Below are 23,539 nucleotides of genomic sequence, written 5' to 3' on the forward strand. Positions count from 1 at the left end.
ATATATATATATATATATAACATACTATCATCATCTCCATTCTATGAGTAGCATCATCTATACTCATTACGTCATCATCATCATCATCATCATCATCATTATTAAGCATGTTCATATATACATTAACATCATTCAATATAATCGATTATCAGTAAACCACAAAATCACATTACAAGGTTTACACAGTCTCAAACAACATACAAAACAGGCCTACAGATCGAAAGTTACGCATCATTGAACTTTCCAGACGAATCACAAAACAGGATTTTCACACACAGCGACCATACGCGTATCACCAAGTCCGTACGCGTATCGCCCTATTCCATACGCGTATCATACGCATTTAACCAGGGTCAAAATGGCCTAAAAACAACCTCATACGCGTATCAGCCTTGCCATACGCGTATCACTAGAATAAATTTCCTCTTTTAAAATTCCCATACGCGTATGAGCATCCTCATATGCTCCTCATACGCAAATCACCAGTACATGGTATTTGGGACAGGGCAGCTGCGTATCATACGCGTATAGCCCTTGGGGAATGTCCCTCATACGCGTATGACCTCATCCCATACGCGTATGACACTGTTCCTTACGCGAAAAACCAGAAAATGCCCAGAATTCTGCAGTTTCGTAACAGTCCAATTCTCACTCGATTCTACTCATACCAGTTCACGATTTTGAGTCTAAAACAGTCCATTTACACGTTTTCATACACAGGATTCGTTCATATGGATTAATCTATCATCCTATGTCAATTCATACATCAAAAATACCCTAATCTAATCAATTCTAAGAACTCAAAACCTAACTCTGACATACAAATCAAATTGACTCAACAACACAACTATTCATACATTATTTATCTATAATCATAATAAGAGATGATAATTGGAAGATTCCCCCCTTACCTTAGCCAAATTCTTGATCTTTGGTCTCTTCCTCTTTGTTCCTCTTTCAAGTTCTTCGTGTTCCAACTTCTCTCTTTTCACGTTCTCCTCTTTCCTTCCCAATTCTAATTATTTTATGAAAAATAATAATAAAATTAGTAAAGGGCCTTCCTATATCACACCCCCTCTTTTACTATTTCTCACATGGCCCAAATGCCATAAACCATTATTTTCACAAAAACCTTAATAATTCTAATTAGTAATTCAATATTCCAAATCAAATTAATATTAAAATTATACGGGTGTTACAACTCTCCCCCACTAAAAGAGTTTTCGTCCTCGAAAACATACCTCAGGTAAAGAGCTCTGGATAAGAATCCTTCATCTGGCTCTCTAGCTCCCAAGTAACATTTCCTTCAGCCGGTCCTCCCCAAGCTACTCTGACTAAAGCTATTTCCTTGCCACGCAATTACTTCAGCCTTCGATCTTGAATTCTCACAGGTAAAGCCTCAACTGTTAAGTTGTCTTTCACCTGTACATCATCTACTTGGATCACATGGGACGGATCCGAAATGTATTTCCTCAACTGAGACACATGAAACACATCATGCAAGTTTGCAAGCATCGGCGGTAAAGCGACACGATATGCCACTTCTCCCATTCTTTCTGAAATTTGGAATGGTCCAATAAAACGCGGAGTCAACTTCTTTGACTTCAATGCCCGACCAATTCCTGTCATAGGGGTAACCCTCATAAACACATGATCTCCCTCTTGAAATTCAAGTGTTTTCCTCCTCTTGTCATGATAACTCTTCTGATGACTCTGAGAAGCTTTCATCTTCTCTTGAATCATCTTAATCTTCTCTGTAGTCTGTTGTACAATTTCTGGTCCAATCACAGCACTCTCACTAGATTCGTACCAACATAACGGCGTCCTACATCTCCTACCATACAAAGCTTCAAACAGAGCCATACCAATACTCGAATGGAAACTATTGTTGTAGGTAAACTCAATCAAAGGCAAATAACTATCCCAAGCACCTCCTTTTTCTAGCACACAAGCTCTCAACAAATCCTCTAACGACTGAATCGTCCTCTCAGTCTATCCATCGGTCTGCGGATGATAAGCAGAACTCAATCTCAGCTTCGTACCCAAAGCTTTCTGCAAACCTTCCAAAAACTTAGACGTAAACCTCGGATCTCTGTCTGACATGATACTTGAAGGAATACCATGTAGACTAACTATCTTCTCAATATACAATTGAGCCAGCTTTTCCATTGGATAATCCATTCTCACCGGTATAAAATGCGCAGACTTCGTCAACCTGTCCACCACAACCCAGATAGCTTCACAATTTCTGACAGTTCTCGGCAAACCCGAGACAAAATCCATTGATATGCTATCCCACTTCCACTCAGGAATAAACATCGGTTGCATAAACCCAGATGGTTTCTGATGCTCAATTTTTGACTTCTGACACGTCAAACAAGAATAAACAAACTCAGCAATTTCTTTCTTCATTCCAGGCCACCAAAACAACTTTTTCAAATCATGATACAGCTTGGTAGCACCAGGATGAATGCTTAACCCACTACGGTGTCCTTCTTGCAAAATACTCTTTCGGAGTTCATCAATATCAGGAACACAAACTCGGTCACCAAACCTCAGTATACCGTTCTCGTCAACTCTGAATTCACCATTCTTGCCTTGATTAATCAAAGTCAATTTATCAATCAATTCAACAACAGCTTTCTGACCTTCTCTGATCTCTTCAAGAATACCACTAGTCAGCTTTAACATACCCAGTTTAACACTAGTAGGAGTACCTTCACACGCCAAACTCAAGTCTCTGAATTGTTCAATCAAATCCAATTCCTTCACCATGAGCATAGACATATGTAAAGTCTTTCTACTCAATGCATAAGCCACGACGTTTGCCTTACCAGGATGGTAATTCAAACCAAAATCATAATCTTTAAGGAATTCTTACCACCTTCTCTGCCTCATATTCAGCTCTTTCTGATCGAAGAGATACTTCAGAATCTTATGATCACTGAATACCTCGAATTTCGAACCATACAAATAGTGCCGCCACAACTTCAAAACAAAAACTACAGCTGCTAACTCTAAATCATGAGTCGGATAATTCCTTTCATGCACTTTGAGTTGTCTCGACGCATAAGCGACTACTTGTTGATTTTGCATCAATACACCAGCCAGACCCATTAACGAAGCATCACAATAAACTACAAATCATTCTGTCGGGTTTGGCAGAATCAAAATAGGAGCACTAGCTAACCTCTTCTTCAGCTCTTGGAATCCTTCTTCACATTTTGCATCCCAAATAAAGGCCTGACCCTTCATGGTTAACTTAGTCAATGGAAAAGCTAACTTCACAAATCCTTCAGTGAACTTCCTGTAGTAACCTGCAAGACCAAGAAAACTACGAATCTCTGACACTGACTTCGAAGCTTCCCACTGAGACACAACTTCTATCTTTGTAGGATCAACAACAATACCATTCTTAGAAATCACATGTCCAAGAAAACTGACCTCTTCCAACCAGAATTCACACTTCGATAGTTTGGCAAAAAGTTGCTTCTCTTTTAACAGTTCCAATACCGTTCTAAGATGTTCAGCATGTTCTTCTTCATCCTTAGAGTATATTAGGATATCATCTATAAACACCACCACGAACGTATCGAGATAAGGATGAAAGATCCTGTTCATATACTCCATAAAAACACCAGGTGCATTAGTAACTCCAAACGGCATTACCGAATACTCGTAATGTCCATACCTTGTCCTAAAAGCAGTCTTCTGAATATCATCATCTTTCACACGATTTGGTGATACCAAAACCTCATATCAATCTTACTAAATACACATGCTCCAACTAGTTGATCCATCAAATCATCAATCATCGGCAATGGATACCGATTCTTGATAGTAACCTTGTTCAATGTCTGTAATCCACACAGAGTCTCATTGAACCTTCTTTCTTCTTCACTAACAATATAGGCGCACCCCACATAGAAACACTAGGACGAATGAATTTCTTCGCAAGCAATTCCTCTAACTGCTTCTTCAGTTCATCCAACTCAGACGACGACATACGATACGGTGCCATCGACACTGGGCTAGTTCCCGAAATTAAATCAATAGAAAACTCTACTTCTCTCTCCGGTGGTAATTCATTCACATCTTCTGGAAAAACTTCTGGAAACTCACATACCACAGGTAATTCGCTGCTAGCTACCTTTTCCCTTACGTTCATCAACGCGAACATCGTATACAACGTTGCACCATCTCCAATAGCTTCATTCACCTGTCTAGCTGTCATTTCCAGATCATCAGTGCTAACCTCTTCAGGGAAAATTACCGTCTTCAAAAAACAATTGATATGAACACGGTTGAATTCTAACCAGTTCATTCCTAGGATTACATCTAGTTGTTTCAACGGAAGGCAACTAAGTCCATCCCGAATTCTCTGCCAAAAATGTCAACCAGAAAATTCAAGCATGCAGACGAAGTAGTTACTGAACCCGACACAGGAGTTTCAATAACTATACTTCCATTTATGTCAGATATCTCTAGACTCAACCTCTCAGCACAATCCAAAGAAATAAAAGAATGCGTTGCTCCAGTATCAATAACGGCAACTAAAGGTGTGCCATGAATGAAACACGTATCTTTAATCAGTCTGTCTTCTGGAGTATTCTCTGACCCGGTCAAAGCAAAAACCTTTCCTCCCGATTGGTTCTTCTTTGGCTTGGTACAATTTGGACTAATGTTACCTTCCTCACCACAGTTGTAACAAGTCACACTCTTCTTCTTACAGTCAGCAGCAATATGACCCACCTGGTCGCACTTGTAACACTTCTTTTGATCATTCTTACACTCGTTTCGATGATGTCCCACCTCACCATAATTATAACATCTGATACGAGCACTAGAATCTCCCCCACTGGGTTTCTTCCAATCAGCAGACTTACCTCTACCATATGGTTTACCTCTATCCATAGGCTTCTTTCCTTTTCTGTCAACTAACTCGCGAGAGTGAGATGACCTCAGTTTGATATTGTCCTCCTCGAAAATCCTGCTACAATCCACTAGGTCAATAAACCTCCAAATCCTCTGGTACCTGTCGCGGGCGAAAAATCGTTTTGTTCCTCTTTTTTGTGGATGAGACACCTGATGCCTTCTTTGGGCTCGAGTGCTCAAAAAATGATTTTTCTTTTGTACCGACCAAACTTTTTATTGTTTCCAAAGGAGGAAAAGGAAAAAAGCTGCAATAACCTAAAAGTGGGGGGAGAGATCTTGGGTAAGAGGGTTGGTTATACGAAGGGAAGGTATTAGCACCCAACGTATCTATAGTACTCTATAGGTTTCTTTGCTTTGTTTTTCATTCCATGTTATTGAGAGGTTCTTGTGAAATAGGTGGGACCTAAGGTGTTTGTTTGATTATGCTCGCAAAGATCATCGCGATCCTCTGCATACATATCCCCTAGAGGGAATCAGAGCATCTGTAGCTCGGGGTCTACGGGTTCTAAGGTTTGAGTGGTTTGAGGGAGAAGTTTTGCTCGCCAAGGATATGACCTTGTGCCTACGTATTCTCAAAGGGATGTTGAGAAAGTCAGAGCAATCGTAGTTCCCACTTATGCTAGTGGAAGCAAAGGATAAGAGACAAATGTCATCTAAATGTTCGATGTATCTAATCTATATCATCACATACATCTGTTTGATTTTTGTTTGAAAATCTTTTCATTATAAGCCCTGGGCCATGCCACTTATGGCGCTTAGAATGATAAAGATGTTTTTGTTTGTTTAACCAGCCTTGTGGCAAAAACTTTCAATGAAGTCAGCCTTGTGACAAAAAGTTTTGATTAATCAGCCAGCCTTGTGGCAAAAGTTTCAATGAAGTCAGCCTTGTGACAAAAACTTTGATTAATCAGCCAGTACGGTGACAAAACGGTTTGATTAATTAGCCAGCCTTGTGGCAAGAAAAAGTTTGATTGATTAGCCAGCCTTGTGGCAAAAAGTTTGATTGATTGATTGTTTGTGATGATATAGAAGAGATACTCCTATCATAGAGATGAAAAATGTCTAATCTCCTAGGGTATTTGATTTGGATATTGGGGGATGCTTATAAGAAGCCCGTGGGTCCTTGTACGAAGCCCAAGAGGAGGCTATCCGAGGGTCCTTGCATTGTAAGCCCAAGAGGAGGCTATGGGAGGGACTATCGAGGGTCCTTGCATTGTAAGCCCAAGAGGAGGCTATGGGAGGGTCACTCATTTGTACAAAGCCCAAGGGGAGGCATGGTATAGTTGGTTTGAGCTCTTAGAGCGATTTCACCGGGAAACCATACTCTATGTCCTAACCTAAACTAGGGAGATTCTTTGCACGAAGCCCAATAGGAGGCTATGGGGAACCTAGTGTTGTACTAAGTTGAACAAGCACACATATCACACATATGAACAAACATGAACAAGTATGAACAAACATGAACAGGTATGAACAATTATATATATATGACAGAGTGTGTGTATATAATGGAGTTTATGAAGGAAATATACCTATAAGCATGATCCATTTGTATACACAGGGCTCGGGACTCACACTCGGGGAGAAGTCCACTTGAGTTTATTCACAGCTACGTAAACAGGTATTCACAAAAGGGCTTGGGACTTATACCTACGTGGAGGCCCATGGTATATTTTTGGGAAGATTTAAAGAAACCTTCATTTTTGGTTTGTTATTCAAAGTTAAAAACAGATTGAGGTATGTACAAAAATGTGTGTGTACAATGAAATACCTAATTTCATGTACAGGTATATACAAAAGGGGCTTGGGACTTATACCTACATGGAGGCCCATGGTATATTTACAAAAACATGGTTGATTGTTTTATTTACAGACGCGTCGTTTGAAAAACTGTTTGAAAGTTTTTGTTTTTTGAAAGAGTTTTCTGTATAAAGAAAAACTATAAAAGAGGAAAAAAGGAGTGGGTCTTATACTCTCTAATATTCGAGAGGCCCCACATCGTTTCGAAAATCAATTGATCAATTAAAAAGATTTAATCAATAGTTTCAAAAAGAAATGGTTTATTGTCTTTGAAAAGAATCGCGATCGCTTGTTTTAAATCGGTTTGAATTTTGAAAGGAGTCAAATTAATCAAGGTAAACAAAAAGATTATCTTCAATTAACACTTAAATGATCAGGGTTTGCTCAAAAAATATTTACAAGTGATTAAGTTTGAAAATCAAATGAAAAATAATATTTAAAAGTATTAAAAATACTTAAAAATAAGTCATTTTAAACCTATTTAAAAAATGTATCAAATAAATATTTTTTGATGATTATTTTTGATATTCTCAAAATATATGTGTTAAACAAGAAGTGTGTAAAAAATGAATGAAAAATGAATTAATTTGATGTGTTAAATAATTAAATGAAGTTGTAAAAGAAAATGAAAGAAAAATAGTTGTTAAAAAATGTTTTTGGTCCCTAGGGGTGTTGAACCCACGCCCTCTCTCTTACCAACCAAAACATGGACCAACTGAGCTGCGCGTGCAGCTTGTTTATGATACGCGTTCAATACATTATATTTTAAAACAGTTATTTGAATTCTTCAAACCAAAAAATGCGCCAAGAACACAACCCTAACTGATTTTTGAAAATCATCAAATATGTGTTGTTTTGATCAAGTAAAGGGTCTATTCCGCTCGGTTTTTCACAAGGATCATGATAGTGGCCTTTGATTTCATTTATTTTCACTCTAAGATCATTAATTTTCTGATGAACATGAAAAACCCTAATTCTATGATTCAATCTGAAATCGTGTATGTGCAAGATAAATAGCAATTGATTGAGGGTTAATGATCCTCATGTGTGCAGAAATGAGATGGTATGTTCGTATTTCATTCATGATGCATGATTCATAGAGTTTGAAGTTCAAGTAGCTTACCTTCAAAAACGGCAAAAGTGAGAATCGAATTCTGCAAATGAGGAGTTCCAGTTGTTGTTTCTTGATCTGGACAGCATCAATGGACCTTATGGAAGGTGTTTGAATGCCTGGAATGAACTGGAAACCTCTTGATCAATCTATGGTACCCGATCTGCAGTATGGCTTAAGTGAGGATCTAGCTTGATGATTTTGGTGTTTCAGATCATGGATGATGGTTGGAACAGTTCATATGAAGTATATGGATGATGTTTAGAAGGTTAGTTTGGATAGAATTTGCTTGGTATGAATTTTGGCATGATAAGGCTAGTGTTATGCATATTTGGAGGTGAGATGATGATTATGAGTTTTGGGATGATTTGAGGTGTGTGAATGGTTCAAACACATCATGTATGATGTTTATGAGATGTTAGAATCATTACTTTGGCCAGAACTTCAAGGGTTTGGAGGTTGGGATTTCTTCCTCACTTTGAAACTTAAAACTTGCAATTCAAGAAAGAACGAGAAAACCTATCTTTTGTGAGGTTTTGGTGTGATTTTGAATGAGGTAAGGACCTCTATTTATAGGCCAAACATTCTGAACTCAGAGCTTTGCAACTTGCTTCTTCTTTGGTGATTTGGCACTTAAAGGATAGAAAGGAATCTTACCATTTAATGCAAAATGGTTAAAGTGACTTAACCATGGTTATTTCTCTAAGCTTGTTATCTCTTTCCTATCTGATCCCAAACCAGAAAATATCTTCTAATTATTGCATTGGTGTGTCATCACTTGCATTATTTGGTAAGATAGTTCATAACTTTGGCAAAATGACTTGAAATTTCAAGTGAAATGGTCACTAATGGCAAAATTCAAAGCCATAGCTACACTCCATATTTTTTCATGCTCTTGGACATTTTGGAAAGCTCATGTTACATACTTCAAAACCCTAGTTGGAAGTTTCTTCAAGACCTTTAAGGAAATGGGTGAAAAAGATCCATGAACTTTGAGAAAAATGAAGTTTCAAGTGAAATTTTCCAAAGATGCCAACTTTGAAGCTCCATATCTCTTAAATGGTTGATCTTATGGAAAAAATTTATATGTGTCAAAGTTGTTTATTGGATCAAAATATACAACTTTCATGTTGGAAGTTTTTTTCAGTTTGTAGGTGAAATTTTGAGAAATTCCCTTTCAAAGTTTGGAAAAAACCATGAAAAACACTTAGAAATTTTTCTAAGTATGAAAAGTCAAACTTTGACTTTTTGATTCTTGATTGATTTTCTTGATTTTTCTTGATCAAATGACTTCATATATCATATATTGATGATTCAAAACTTCAAAAGTCATGGTTGACCAAAATTCCCAAAAGTCAAAGGTGTTCTTGTACAGTTGACTTTTTCAGACGAATCGCGTTTCTGGAGATTCCAAATGAAACAGGCTATCCTCACCAAATGAATGGTATGAATGGATCACATTGAAGCATTAGAGATTATTGAGCCATGTTTTGAGTTGTAGCATCATTTCCTGATTAAAAAGTCAGTTGTTCAGTGAATTAGGTCAAAAACCCTAATTGTCGACCAAATGAAATTGATGACTGTAGGTCTTGAATTGAAATGTAATTTCCATTGGATTTTGTCATAGGGATTATTTGAGGATGATTGAAACTTTTGATTGACTTCCTGGGGATTTTTAGGGTTTCCCAAATGTGATCCCTGATTTCAGTCCCTGATAGTTCAAAACCCTTATCTGATGATTTGAATTTTTACTGTTGATCAATCCTTGTGTAGGAGATGTCTTGAGCCAATAGATTAGGTCAAAATGATGCACTTGGGGTCTTGAAGTCATGTCCCAAGTCATTAGGTCAAATTCTGAGCAAAAGTCAGGAGTATACTATCTTCAGTCAAAACCCTAATCTGGTTGGTTCAGAGCCTTTGAGCTTGTTGAAATGAATCTCTGAGGACCAAATGTTGATTGTTGATGAAGATGATTCATTTGATATGAAAGGAGAACAAAACCCTAATTGATTGTTACTTGTACTGATGATTGATTTCCTGATTAAATCCTGCTGAGTCACAAGTAGCAAACACAAACTATGCAATTTGTTAGAGATGCAAATGATGCACATGCAGATGATATGAGGTGGTATCTTAGGTCAAAAATTAAGGTATGACAGTACCTGATACCCTGCTTGATCTCATCACGAAGGCCATTCTCAAATTTGACACATTTTGAGAACTCACTTGCTTCATCATTGTTGTAGTGCACACAGTACTTCGCCAATTCCACAAACTTTGCAGCATATTCTAGTACCATCATATTACCTTGGACCAGTTCCAAGAATTCCACTTCCTTTCTGCCCCTAACATCTTCAGGGAAATACCTTCTCAGAAATTCCCTCTTGAATATAGCCCAAGTGATCTCTACACCATCTGCATCTAGTTCAGCTCTAGTCGACATCCACCAGTCATCAGCCTCTTCAGACAACATGTGTGTGCCATACCTCACCTTGAGATTCTCAGCACAATCGATAACTCTAAAAATTATCACGATCTCTTTGAGCCATTTTTGAGCACCCTCAGGATCATGCGTGCCTTTGAACAATGGAGGATTGTTTCTCTGGAAATTCCCAGTTGCCTATCAACACCAATCCCTGCTCCTACAGCGCCTCCTCCAAGCACACCAGCAATCATGCCTAGAGCTTCAGCAATAGCATCATCATTTCTACCACCCCTTCCAGCCATAGCTCTGCTTAATCACAAACAATCCAATCAGAAACAAAAGTATCGACAAATAGCTCGTATTAGTCGCATACACAGAAAAACTGACACTAAGACTCTGGTCACAACGTCCGAGTATGCTCTGATACCACTATTGTAACACCCTTCTAAACCCCGCGGCAATTAATCAAATTAAATCAGAGTAACATGCACAAGGGCGTCACAATTAATAAATAAAAATAAACTGCATCGGTCACAAGTCATGCATGCACTGAAGAAACAATCTTAACATAACTCATAAATAAACGATCCCATGTTTACACAGCGGAATAAGTCATCAAACTAGCATTACATCGTCAATGCTGTAATCCTCAAATAAAAAAAACAAAACAGAGTTAATGTCATAAACTAAAATAACGTTCCCCAGTGTTACACCTATCAGAGCATGACCCGACGCTAACCGACACATTGACTCATGAGCTAATTCTCACCGAGTCGAAGCCGCTGTCCTCAATCTGAAAAATATAGTGTAAGGGTGAGTCTCATTCGCAATTAACAAATATTATTGCATTACAAATTACAGTACATCAACAGTCATATTATTCACCCAACTCAACTATATCTAGATCATCCATCAACATACATACATACCATCAAAACAATACAAGAGTATACATATAGTCATTTTATCAAATCCATGCAAATGAATGCAACTGACTCTATGCATGTGGTACCAACATCATCAATGGGAATCACCCACCGACCGATCTATCATCATCCAGATACGACCCTGCCAGCACAAATTCCACACAATGTGAATTCTGCCATTCACTGAATACTCTCATCATCTAGGATTCATCCATCATCAATGCCTATGAATGCATGCAAACATATATATAACATACTTTCATCATCTCCATTCTATGAGTAGCATCATCTATACTTATTTCGTCATCATCATCATCATCATCATCATCATTATTAAGCATGTTCATATATACATTAACATCATTCAATATAATCAATCATCAGTAAACCACAAAATCACATTACAAGGTTTACACAGTCTCAAACAGCATACAAAACAGGCCTACTTATCGAAAGTTACGCATCATTGAACTTTCAATACAAATCACAAAACAGGATTTTCACACACAGCGACCATACGCGTATCCCCAAGTCCATACGCGTATCGCCCTATTCCAAACGCGTATCATACGCGTTTCACCAAGGTCAAAATGGCCTAAAAACAACCTCATACGTGTATCAGCCTTGCCATACGCGTATCACCAGAATAAATTTCCTCTTTTAAAATTCCCATACGCGTATGAGCATCCTCATACGCTCCTCAGACGCAAATCACCAGTACATGGTATTTGGGACAGGGCAGCTGCGTATCTGTTATACCCTAAAATTTTCCTGCATCTTTTTCAGAAAGAAGGCAACAGACTTCTGTCTAAAAATTGGGAGTTTCATATAATCTTGGATTTTATTTCATAAATATCCTAATTTTATGAATACTCGGTTTTTAGAATATTTCTTATACGGTATTTTGGTTCGCTATTGAATTTATTCTTACGCAAACGACAAATACTGTTTATCACTTCGCACACGCTGTTTATTTGAGATTTATTTGCAGATAAATAGTACTGACACAATTGGTACAAAATTAAATTTTGCAGGCGCAGAGTCCGGGGTTTCAGACTTCACTGGTAACAAGTAAATTATTATTAGTTTTTGTTTCCCACTAATTTTTGTATTATACTATTGTTTTCAAATCTCTTCCTTTCTTTTCAAATCTCTTTCTTTCAAATCAAATCCTAACTTTATTCTATACATCTCTCTTTTCAAACCCTACCATACACTTTCTTTCAAATCCTACTACCACTCAAATTTTCCTTTTTTGTACGGAATCACTTCATTCCCCAACGTCTCTATCCTTCTTTTCACTCTATAAATACCTCTCATTTATTCCATATATTCTCACATCAAATTTCAACTCATTTCTCAAACTTCTACCTCATAGTTATTTTCTCTTCTTCCCCGGCAAAAATGGCAAAGTGGATGGATACGTTTTTTCTTATGGTCATCACTGTTTTGGTGGTGATCATGTCCTTTTTCTGTCTGCATAGTCCTAAAAAATGCGGACCTGGGTTGCTTACACTTTCGTTCATCTATATGTTGTTATTTATAGCATGGGTTTTTAATCGTCATTTTTAAAGTTTGTCGTATCTTTCGCTTTCAAATAATGTACCGTTTATTTTATTTGTCGTATTGTTCATTATATTATGTAATATTTGTACTGTCAGTATTAAATGTCGTACTATCTGTCGTACTGTCGTTTAATTATCAAGATAATATTATGTGTTTTCTGCTAGTTAAATATTTATTTTTCTGTGCATTAAATATATTTCAAGGTTATTATCGGTAATTTCGTTCGCGTACAGTATATTTTATTTATTTATTATGTTTGTGTTTTTCTAACAACTCATGTAAATAAATTTTCACCATTAACACAACAAAAAAAAAACAAAAAGAAAAAATTAACTTTAACTATTGAATTTTCACTTTAACTGTTACGTTAATGCTCGGACAGCCAGTTGACAGTCAAACCCGCTGACAGCGCGATTCTCCGTGTTTTGTGCCATCAATAAAATCAATCTTTTGCATTTCAAAATTCCAATATTTTTGTTCTAGAAGTCTTCTGATAATCACATGATCAACAGAGACTCAGCACTGCACAAAAATCAGGTACGCTTAACTATCTCCTACACAAGCAGTCCCTAACTAGGGTTTTTGTTTTTTTTTTTCAGGAGAACGAGTTTTTTGAGACCTCAAATGGATTTCATGGACCTCCATATGTCTCAAAGTACCACCATACAAATTTTCAAACTTCAATTCGCTCAGACGCACGGTCAGCAGCTCAAACAGTCAACAGACGACCAGTGTGACCAAAAAGTCGACAGACAGTCAAAAATGAAATTTTTTGTCAACATCCATATTTTGTCAAAAGATTCATCATTTGCTCAATGGTTGATCATATTTCATCAAGAAAAGATCAAAAATCAACAAAACCCTAAGTTTCAAAATTAGGGTTTTCTCCTAAAAAGTCAACTGAACTTTGACTGGCCATAACTCTCTCCTCGTTCATTCAAAAAATTCCAACCAAAGCTTGTTTTGAAGGAAATTAAGTTATCTTTCAAATGCAATTGATCCCATGGTCATTGGATTCACCATTTGAAAAATATGAGCTCAGACATTACAGGTCATTTTCAAAGTCAACAAAAAAGTGGTTTTTTTGTCAAAGGCCATAACATCAAGATAACTTCTCCAAATGAAAAAAAGTTTCGAAAGTAGCTTGTAGAGGACATCTTGAGGTTTCTAAAAAGTACAAGAACTCCTTCATATGATCAAAATTGAGGGAGATATGCCTTGTTGAAGTTGGCTATTTTTTGGGAAAATGCATGAAACCAACATTGATCAAAAATGTTTTTTTCCAAAAGAGGCCAAGTTTTCATGATCCAAACATGATTCTAATGATGCTATGGGCTTCCACGACCAACATTGGGCCCATAACATTTTTATTTCTTTTTTAATTTAATTTTATTACCTTTAAAATTAAATTAAAAAAGAAATGGTGCAAGATCATTATCCTAAGCTTTTGTCTCTTGCTCGAGTCACCAAGGTAGCTTAATTTCTGCAACAAAGAGATGGTACAGCAGGCCTAGAGCAAGAGGGTGAAGAAAATTCAAAGTCATGGCCAAAGAATTCAAAGATTTTTATATTAAAAAATTCAAAGGTTCACAGATCATCAATGCAAGATAGCTTAGCTTTGCAGCAAATTCATTGCTTATAAATGAAGTTGAACACTTCAGTAAGAGAAAACACACGAATTCTGAACCAATCCTATGCTTGTATCATTCTTGTAACAACTTGAAATTTTGAAAGAAATTTGAAATTTAAGTTTAAGCTCATTTCAATCCAAACTAAATACTCAAATACGATCCTTATACATCACTGAATATAACCCAGTCATTTTTCAGCAAGCAAAGCACTCAGAATCATCCACCATAGCCCACGGTTTGCTCAAACATAAACTAACACGAATCTGATCATTCATGTGAATACAAGATCACACTCACAAAGATGTTTTTGATTCATGGCAAACTCAACAAGCATGCAAGCAACAAGGCACAAGCAGAAGATATCAAAGAAAAGCAAGCACTGGTCACTTATGACAGAGCAGGTCGACCTACTATGCATATAGGTCGACTCAACACAAGCAAAACAAGTAGAATGTAGAAAAGCAGAAGCTAGGTCGACCTACTGTCAACCTAGGTCGACCTAAAATGGAGAAAATTTCATACACTTCTGCTAGGTCGACCCACACATCAACTAGGTCGACCTAAACTGAAGAAATGTCCCAAAACGCATTTGAAGAGAATTCTGGTTGACCTACTTCCCTAACAGGTCGACCTAACTAGGAGCAAATATCATTCAAAGCTAATGCACCTCTGCTAGGTCGACCTTGTAACACCCTTCTAAACCCCCGCGGAAAAATATAATATATATTCAGAGTAATAACACATCAAGGATGCTACAATTATTAAATAAATAAAAACATCAAGTCGATTGTCATGCTTTATTAGAAATTAACCAATATCAAACATGTGTTTAGCACAACGGAACTTAATTCAGCAGTATTAGGAACATCTCCACACAAATACTCAATACATAAATCCATAGCCAAAATGGCAACAATGTATAACAAGTAACGCTAAGACTAATCGATCCCAGTGTTACAAATCAGAGCATGACTCGACACGAACTACGGGCTAGCCTACAAGCTATCTTCACCCAATCAAGACGCCGCTACATCCTTAATCTGAAATCATCAAAGTAAGGGTGAGTTTCATTCGAATTAATAACCATTATGCAGTCATAAGCAATAAAATCTCATAGCAATTATCATCCACTCAAACATACATATAATCGGAGTCATCACAACAAGCAAACATCAATTCAACAATGTTGGCCATCAGCCCACAACTCATCAATTTCATCAATGATCAAGTTATATTAACAACAACTCCTTAATACATCAATCACATAAACACACCAAGGCATAACACTGGATTTCATCCAATCATGTTATAACCAATGCATATGATTCAACTGACACTATGCATGTGGTACCAAAATTCGTGAATCACATTCACAGGACTTGTCTCTTTGATACTGCCCTCTAGTCGCTCACACCCCACACGGGCACACGACTACTGCCTCATCGCTCACACCCCACATGGGCACACGATGACTTCCCGCTAATCTCCGCACAATGGGAATTAGCCTTCCAATGCAAATGATTTATGAATAATGCACACATGACACATACTTATATCATCACCAATCCGATGCTTAACATCGCTTCATTTCATCTCACCAACATCATCACAACAAGTATGTATATGTCCAAGCATCATTCAATCATTCACACACATTCATCACAAATCAACATATTAATATTATCAACATATTAATATTCACAAATCAGCAATCTTCATCACAATCATGCATCGTTACATCTATCATCATTACACACAATGTAATAAGTTGCCAAAATCACCCAACAGTATAATCACAAAAACATGTATTATTTACGACATGTCATATAACAACATCACTCATTGGATATCATAATTCCATCACCAACATAAATACATGCACCAATAGTCATATATATATAAGCACATATACATACACCATATTTCCATTCATCAACAATTTAAATCGAGTTTTAAAAATAAAGTCGGCCACTGCCCATTTTATCACTTTATCAAATAAAGCATCTAATTAGCTTCGCAACGCCCAAAACGGCACATAAATCGGATACTCGGATCAAAAGTTATGGGTTTTTAAAGATAAAACATTTTTAGAAAAAATGCTGCAGAACCCGGGTTGTCCCTACATAGGAACCGGTTCCTGGCTGCTTCCCAAAACACGCCTCTGATTTTTACTATGGGGAACCGGGTTGTCCCACATGGGAACCGGTTCCTACGTACCTGCACAGCCAAATTCACCATTTTGACAGCATTTACCCTATCCCATTTCCCCAATTTCATGTACATACGAACATGGCACACAAATACCATCAATTTTCACATAATCACACATTTCAGACAAGTTTTATCCAAGTATTAACAGCATATATCATGAGTATTAACAGAATCATGTAATTCATACAAATTCATCAAAACCTAACAAATTCCCAAACCCGACACGTACGATTGAATTAGACAACAATCCTAATCAATCATACTACCTACAATCGCATAAGGATCACTAACCCGAAGAATCCCCCCTTACCTCAGAGTCAAATCTTCGAAGGTCTTCTTCCCCTTTGGCTCTTCTCTCTTTCACGTGTTCTTCCTTTCTCATAGTCTGTCTCCTTTTCTTCTCCTCCTTTTTTCCCAATTTCTTTTATTTTATGAAAACTAAAATAAAATATTATAATGGGCTTGCTTAGCTAACACCCCCTTACTGCTAACCACCACTCTAGGCCCAATGCCAATATTTCATCATTTTCCAAATAATTCCCAAAAATTATTAATTCTAATAATTTAATTAAAAATAATAATTAAATTAATAAACAAGAATTAACGGGGTGTTACAGACCTAAGCACTACAAGAGGTCGACCTAATTGATCAAAAATGCCAAAATTTCTGGTTTTCTCTGCTCCAACTCATAAGCTCTCATATATATTGTCCAAGGTTCATTATTGCAAAATTAACACCAACGAATGAAAGATACACAAAGGCTTCTCATCTTCGTTCTTCATCATCTCCAACACAATTACACATAATCATTCTTGCGTTGAGGGTTAGTGATCGAGTTCGATAACGTCCATGGATCGGAATTGAAGATTCCTAGTGGGTGAAGATTTGTGGGGTTTTTGGTGAATAAAATCCGAGGGTTTTGTCCTCCAAGATAGGTGATTCTTGGGGGTTTTTATCAAGAGGTTTCATCAAGGATCCATCTGAGTGTGAAGATTGAAGAACAAGGGTTCAAGGCAATTCAAGACACTGCAGAAAAGGGATCAAGTGAAGCTCTTGGAACACCTTGATCTGGCTCAAGATTAAGGGGGAAGAAGATTCAAAGGATCGATAAATTCGGTTTATTGTTTATCGCTTTGCTTTCTTCTTTGTATAAACTGCTTTCAACATTAATGGAAGATTTCCCAATTTCAATTTGGAATTGGGGGCAGACGTAGTCGTAGCGAGGACGATCGACAAACTGCCTGAACAAATATCGTGTTCTTGTCGCTTTTATCTTTTCATTTACGTTCTGTTCATATTTGGTCATAATTGCAAAATTGATTAACGATTCAAGTGTTAAAATTGTGAATTAAGATTCTGCATAAACATCACAATTCACCACATCTTGAATCATCATCAATTTGAACATTATCACCAAGTGTTTGTGTTTTTGCTTATTCCATTATTACTGCATTGCAAACCAAAGTTTGTCAATTTAGAAGTTAATTGATTTTCAGCTGTGAAACATATTGATTCGATAACATATCACTCCATCGTTAATCTCAATTATCTTGTGGTTTTGTCACATATACGACCCTTACAATAACGGTCCGGAATAGACGCAAGTCGATTCAGAACCGCTTTCGCTTTAGTTCGAAATAATTCTGAAAAACTCTGTGAGATCTATTCACCCCCCCTCTAGATCCTTAGGCCAGCGTCTAACAAGTGGCATCAAGAGCTTGGTTAATTCCGTGATACGTGAAACACTTATTGGAAAGATGGCTTCCGGACCTAAAGGGGCTCACAATAGAGCTCCAGTTTTCAACGGTGAAAACTATGGCTATTGGAAGGATTGTATGTGTGTCCATATCAATGCCATTGATAGGAACATCTAGACAGCTATTGTTAATGGTCCCTTTCAGATCACCATAACAAATGCAGCTGGTGCAGTTGTCCCAAAACCAGAAAATACTTGGGATGCTGAAGATGAAAAGAGATATGCATACGATTGGAAAGCGAGAAACATTCTAATCTCAGCTCTAGGAGTTGATGAATACTATCGCGTTTCCCATTGTAGATCCGCTAAAGCTATGTGGGATACATTGCAAGTTGCCCACGAGGGAACGGATGATGTCAAAGTAGCTAGGATCAATACGTTAACTCAAGAGTTCGAACTGTTCCACATGGAAGATGGTGAATCCATCGAAAACATGCAGAAGAGATTCGTTCACCTGAAAAATCAGTTAAATTCTCTTGATAGACCTGTTTCCAATGTAGTTGCTACTAACAAAATCTTAAGATGTTTGAACAGGGAATGGCAACCCAAGGTTACAGCAATAAAGGAAGCAAATGATCTAAACACCTTAGACATTACCACTCTCTTTGGTAAACTAGAGGAACATGAACAACACCTTAAATGCCTTGACATGCATGAGAAAAGGGCAAAGAAAGAAAAGAACATGGAGAAAGAGGTAGAGAAGAAGTCAATAGCTCTAAAGGCTTCAAGCTCCAAGACCTCAAGACAAGAGCTAGAGGATAGTGATACAAGTGATGACGAAGACTCCGATGATGATGAAATGGGACTGTTTGTGCAAAGATACAACAAATATCTAAAGAAAAATGGAGCAAAACATTCTGACAAAGGCTTGATCAACTATAGAAAGCAATCAAACAAGTTCAAACAAGATGATAACAACAAAGGAAAAATCAAAGGCCCTTGCTTTAATTGTGGGAAAGCCGGTCACTATAAACCGGATTGTCCATACCTTAAGAAGGAACAAGAGAAGAACCTAAGCAAAGGTCATAACAAATCTAAAAGAGCCTACATAGCATGGGAAAATGATTCATCTAGTGAAAGCTCATCAAGCGATGAAGAAGAATCAACAAACTTATGTTTTATGGCTCATCAATACAAGAAAAAGAAAGCTGTAAGTCATCTTAAACCTGAACTAGTAGATAAGGTATCTCATTCTCAACTAAAACTTGCTTTTGAAGAATTACATAGAGATGCAATTGAAGCTTTCAAACTTTTGGCCTCAAATAAGAAAATCTTTTCATATCTTGAATCAAAAGTTGAGAAAACCGAAAAGGATATGGAAGCTTTAAAACAATCTATGCTAGACATTCAAAAGGATAAAGTTGAAATAGATCCTACATCATGGTTTGGTTGTGAGACATGTCACATTTGGCAAAAAGAAGTAAGAGATCTAAAAGCCAAATAAGACAAGGCTCTACAACCAAAAGTGACTTTTGCAGTTGATCCAAATAAGTTCAAAAGATCGTATACTCCTTTATATAGTAAATACACTTTTGTACCAAAAGTATCAACTAGCAAAACAACATATTCTCACCATATTACTTGTCATTATTGTTGCAAAAAGGGTCATACCATTGAAAAATGCAAATTTAGGAGGATTTTAGTTTCTAAAAGAGTATTTCAATGGTTGCCTAAGTGCAACAAATTATGTACTCACTACCAAGGACCCAATAAAAATTGGGGACCTCCCTCTCTAAATTAATTTTGCAGGAAAAGTGTCTTGACATTGTCGAAAGGTTGTGGTTCCTTGATAGCGGATGTTCAAGACACATGACGGGAGATATATCTCTTTTCGTTGAGTTTCAAGCAAAGAAAAAGGGGTATGTCACCTATGGAGATAACAATCGGGGAGCCATTCTTGGTAAAGGAAGTGTAGGTCTTTCGTTTAATGGTGCAGGTCCATCCACTGAAGACATTGTCAAAGATAAGGAAGACGAGAATGAAAGTATTGTAAAGAAAGATGCTGAGAAAGAGAAAGATGAGTCTCATGATGAAAATGAAAAGGAAAGCATCTCAAACAATGAAGAACTTCCTAAGGCTTGGACAAATGTGAAAGACCATCCAATTGACAACATAATAGGAGACATCTCAAAGGGCGTTACAACACGCTCAAAGATAAGTAACTTCTGTCATCATTTTGCTTTCGTTTCACAAGTTGAGCCGAAAAACGCTAAGGATGCATTACTTGATGAGCATTGGCTAATGGCCATGCAAGAAGAATTAAACCAATTTAAACGGAATGATGTTTGGGACATAGTCCCTCATCCGGGAGATCATCAAGTAATCGGCACTAGATGGGTTTTTCGTAACAAACATGATGAAAACGGCGTTATTACTAGAAACAAAGCTAGATTAGTTGCCCAAGGTTACAATCAAGAGGAAGGTATTGATTATGAAGAGACATACGCTCCTGTAGCATGTCTCAAAGCTATTCGCCTCTTACTTGCCTATGCTTGTTCAAAAGACTTCAAACTATTCCAAATGGATGTTAAAAGTGCCTTTCTAAATGGCTACATAAATGAAGAGGTCTATGTTGCTCAGCCACCCGGCTTTGAGAATTACATGTATCCAACTCATGTTTATAAGCTGAAACGTGCTCTATACGGTCTTAAACAAGCCCCTCAGGCTTGGTACGAACGATTGAGTAAATTTCTTCTTAGCCAAGGGTACTCTAGGGGTAAAGTTGACACTACTCTCTTTATTAAAAGAAAAGATAAAGATGTTCTCTTAGTTCAAGTATATGTAGATGATATTATATTTGGGTCGACTAATGCAAAAATTGTCAAAGATTTTTCTAAGCTTATGCAGAGTGAATTTGAGATGAGTCTCATGGGTGAGCTAAATTTCTTCCTTGGTCTACAAATCAAGCAACTCAGTCATGGAACGTTTGTGAGTCAAACTAAATACTATACAGAGCTGCTCAAAAGATTTGGAATGAGTGAAGCGAAGGAGATTGACACACCTATGGCAACAAATACTAACCTAGACAAAGATGAGAAAGGTAAAGAGGTTGATGTAAAATTGTACCGAGGTATGATAGGTTCACTATTGTATCTTACTGCCTAAAGACCAGACATTATGTTTAGTGTATGTATGTGTGCAAGATATTAATCTTGTCCAGAAAAGAATCTCACTTAAAAGCTGTCAAAAGAATTCTGCATTATTTACGTGGAACTACTACATATGGCCTATGGTATCCAAAGGGAAATGACTGCTACTTGGTAGGATTCTCCGACTCAGATATTGCTGACTGCAAATCCGATAGAAAAAGCACCAGTGGAACATGTCATCTATTCTCAAATTTATTGATAAGTTGGCATAGCAAGAAACAAGTATCGGTTGCATTATCTACTGTTGAGGCAGAATATGTAGCTGCCGGGAGCTGTTGTGCGCAGATTTTATGGCTCAAGCAACAACTTCTTGACTTTGGTATTAAGCTTGATCGTATACCTATCATGTGCGACAACACAAGTGCCATAAACTTGAGCAAGAATCCTGTCCTACACTCACGAACCAAACATATTGAAATAAGGCATCACTTCCTAAAAGATCATGTAGAGAAAGGAGACGTTATATTTGAACATGTAGAGAGCAAGAAGCAACTAGCTGACATCTTCACCAAACCTCTAGCAACGGAACAATACTTCAACATTTGTAGGGAGTTAGGGATACTCGATATCTCTAATTTGGGAAAATTACGTTTGTTTTCTCTTAAAGTTATTCCTTTACTTTATATCTATATATTGGTTATTCTCAAGCTAACATTTCTCTTAGTGTAGAGGTAGTTCATCATCAAGTCAGGCACCATTCCACATTGACTAAGGGCTTCCATAAACGGTGACATCTACATATTGAGAAGGCGGTAACATGATTGTTGTTCACTTCCAAAAATATCATTGATACTATAATATGCTATCAATTAACATGCTTACAGTGACTTCATACATATATGTCTCTTGCTCATGTATGTGTTTCATATTTAATCATAGTATATCATATTCTAAACATACAAGCAAGTAACTAGACATAAGCACATCTCATAAAGAACATTTTCACAAATTTTGGGAATTTAGGTTGACCTACTCTGCCTCTGAGTCAACCTACACAAGTCTTTTTTTTTGGCATACAAACTAAACCGCCCAGTTACGTCGACCTACTCTTCTTTTAGGTCGACCTAATCTGCATAATTTTAAAGGCTTGTCTGTTAGGTCGACCCAGCACTAAATTAGGTCGACCTACTGCTACAAAATTTCATTTCTCTATTATTATGATCATTTGCTACATGCTCTACGTACACAGTTCTTTTCTTTAGAATATTATGCCGGTTGCAATGTACTTTTACACCTGTTTTTTTTTTGGTTATAACTATCTACCTTTTATATATTACTATGAATGCTAGTTTTTTTTATCTATGTTTCTCTCGTTACTCTTCTGTTTCGTTGTATCTCTTTTGATGTTGTCAAAGGGGGAGATAGATGCTGAGTGTACGGGGGAGCTCAACTGAGTGTAGCTGAGTGTACGGGGGAGCTTTTACCACCTATTGCCAAAGCTTCCACTACCGGTTTGCCATCATCAAAAAGGGGGAGTATGTGAATACAAGATCACACTCACAAAGATGTTTTTGATTCATGGAAAACTCAACAAGCATGCAAGCAACAAGGCACAAGCAGAAGATCTCAAAGAAAAGCAAGCACTGGTCACTTATGACAGAGCAGGTCGACCTACTATGCATATAGGTCGACTCAACACAAGCAAACCAAGAAGAATGCAGAAAAGCAGCAGGTAGGTCGACCTACTGTCAACCTAGGTCGACCTAAAATGGAGAAAATTTCATACACTTCTGCTAGGTCGACCCACACATCAACTAGGTCGACCTAAACTGAAGAATTGTCCCAAAACGCATTTGAAGAGAATTCTGGTCGACCTACTTCCCTAACAGGTCGACCTAAGTGGGAGCAAATATCATTCAAAGCTAATGCACCTCTGCTAGGTCGACCTAAGCACTACAAGAGGTCGACCTAATTGATCAAAAATGCCAAAATTGCTGGTTTTCTCTGCTCCAACTGATAAGCTCTCATATATATTGTCCAAGGTTCATTATTGCAAAATGAACACCAACGACTGAAAGATACACAAAG

This window comes from Vicia villosa, linkage group LG7 (genome assembly GCF_029867415.1).
Source record: "Vicia villosa cultivar HV-30 ecotype Madison, WI linkage group LG7, Vvil1.0, whole genome shotgun sequence".
Taxonomy (NCBI): Eukaryota; Viridiplantae; Streptophyta; class Magnoliopsida; order Fabales; family Fabaceae; genus Vicia; species Vicia villosa.